We start from the raw sequence: 2,840 nt of genomic DNA, 5'->3' as shown, positions 1-2,840 counted from the left end.
AGAAGTAATGGACATAATAATAAGTGGTTAGAACGTATGACTAATATACTAAACTGCTTTGGTTTGTGTAACGTGATTGATAATCCTTATTCGGTCAACTCAGTGGCTTACAAACCGTGTCGAAGATACTCTAAAGGACCAGTTTCTTCAAGAATAGCGATGCAATATTGTATGTGGTTATAAAGTGAGTGAGTTGGGTTTAACGCCGCTTTAACAGTATTCCAGTTACATCAGGGCGTGTAAGCTTAATGTGGGAGGAAAGCCCGAAGTGATGTAGGTCTAAGACGTTTACCACTTCGGTGAAACCCACAAGCACGGGTATGGTGCTGACAAACCTAGAAACATAATCGGGGCGAACCGGGATTCGAACCCACAATCATAGGTTTCTGGCGTGCCCAAGGGACAGCGAATCGCGGCGCCTTAGACGACTGGACCACCCGTGCCCCCCTGGTTGTAAAGGTAATCTACATAAATGTATCAAATCTGAGCTCTCCTTTGAAAAATACCTCTTACTTAACCAAACCATATATATTCCCCATTAAAATGAAAGAATGTATGATCATAGATTCCTAGTAGGAACCGGTAGATGGAAAACATTTTCACTGAAAACGAACGAACATGCCAACTATGTACCTCCCTTGTGGTAGCTGATGAATAACGTTATTTATTTAATGGTGAATTCTTTGCTCTCTATAGATATCTACACATCCCCGAATATTATTCCAATATAAGTTCCAAAATACCCATAAATTGGCAAAACTATTTTCCAACAACAGCACTGAACACTCGCGAAATTTATATAATTTACCTCTATACTCGAAAACCCTTCATCCTGATGTTAATTTAAAAATGCAATGTTTGTATGCAATGTCTTAAATTGTTCTCTGTTTATTTATCTAAATTAATTATAGATTGTACATTTGTACCACCGTGGGTGGTTTTGAGTAAATAAATAAATAAATTTGAATCTGAATCAATTTATGCCTAGCTTCAACATAGTCTTTAAGGTCTACGGACTGCGTTCGTCAGGCTGTCCTCCCACATTAAGCTGATGCATACAGCTGTAATACCTACCCACAAACAACTACGTGTGTGGTAGGATTAATTGACGTATATTTAATCCATATTGACATATATGTTACAACTGTGAATTACACACGCATGTACGTTGGAGCTGTTTGATATAGATTTTGTGTATTGTTCAACCAAGACCTTTGTTGATTTCAATTAAAACCGAACGACTCTAACAGTATGTTTATTTCTCGATCGATTTCACTATTTGAGTAAGTAAGTGAGTATGGTTTTACGCCGCTTTTAGCAATATTCCAGCAATATCACGGCGGGGGACGCCAGAAATGGGCTTTACACATTGTACCCATGTCGGGAATCGAACCCGGGTCTTCGGCGTGACGAGCGAACGCTTTAACCGCTAGGCTACCCGACCGCTTCTTTCACCATTTTAGTACCTTACGATCCTTCTTAAGCAAGACTTTAAAGTAACGTATAGGGTCTCAAAGCATCAATCTACGGTGTAGTGCCACCCACAAGACAACGGCCGGACGATTTCTCTGACAACAGTACCGACCAGATTTACGAAGGTTCGCTGAATATGTTTTTGTGTTTTGTAAGTAATTTGACAAACCAGCTGTGTTGATAAATTACAATTTCCGGGAATAGATTTAATAATGCTTCCAACTTTAATAGTATAGGCGTCTATGGTGTATATTATATACATATGGTAGCACGTAGTCAGGTCGGAGGTCTTAGGTCAGGTGGAGTTGAGCATCGTTAGTTGAGGGTAGTTGGATGGGTGATCGTGTATATATTACGACAGCTTGACTCTTCATGAGAGTATCTCCGAAATATATCTCTGTTAACCCAGCAGTGAATGCGCACCCGATAAGATGAGATGGGGATGTGACTGTTAACCGTGTAGCACCTCACAAGTAGCTTGGGTTGTATATTCCCCAGGGAGCTGAGAATGAAAATCGAGTTCACATTGATCCATTGACCGACGTTATAATGATGTACCTCCATGGGTATTCTCTTGAGTGGAATTTGACTGTTAAAAGTGTATATATTTCTTTTTAATATTTGTAGCAGTTTTATACATGTACGTGTGACTTTGTATCAGATGGGTTTGTTTTTTTTATCAGCTGACTCACTATAACTGCCTTCTCATCGAAACAAACGATATATTCCGACAAAATGTTCATGAAATGTCAAATCTGGCGTTATAGCTAACGCTGCGTTAAAGACTCTCTTAAGACTCTGGTTTAATCCTCAGTGAGGTCGACTAGAAAAATAAAAAAACGATGCCCTATTTCTATCAAAACGTATCTATGAATTGTCGTTACATGCAGCGTTACTTCTACACAGTATATCTGTTTATCAATGAAGAACATGTATGATTGAAACCTATTACATGCTCATGTAAAATCTCTTCTTCCGGCTAGAATTATACGGCAACAAAAAACAATGATTAAAACATATCGAAAAAAAAGAATTTGTCTCCGATAAACTTTTCATGAAAACCTAACGAACAAAGGTCCTAATGAATGGCATATGTCACCTCCAGATGTGCACTGGAAAAACGACACCACGCCATTAGAGGATTATGTGCACATGAATAAGACGATAATTCTTTGCAAAGTCTATTATTGACTTTACCTACAGTTGTGTTGAAAGTGATATCCCAAATCCAGCCAGCGTGTTAGTTTATGACCCAATGACACCACCAAATAAGGTACAGAGCGAAGGGAGTAGAGCCGGCCGCGGAGCAACATCAATTAGTATGTTTGTCTCCGGGACGACAAACAACAAAGCGGTAAACACAAGGA

Source organism: Haliotis cracherodii, unplaced genomic scaffold, assembly GCF_022045235.1.
Source record: "Haliotis cracherodii isolate W230 unplaced genomic scaffold, xgHalCrac1.p SCAF_4, whole genome shotgun sequence".
Classification (NCBI taxonomy): domain Eukaryota; kingdom Metazoa; phylum Mollusca; class Gastropoda; order Lepetellida; family Haliotidae; genus Haliotis; species Haliotis cracherodii.
The sequence above is the reverse complement of the archived record's forward strand: the minus strand, read 5'-3'. Positions refer to the sequence as shown.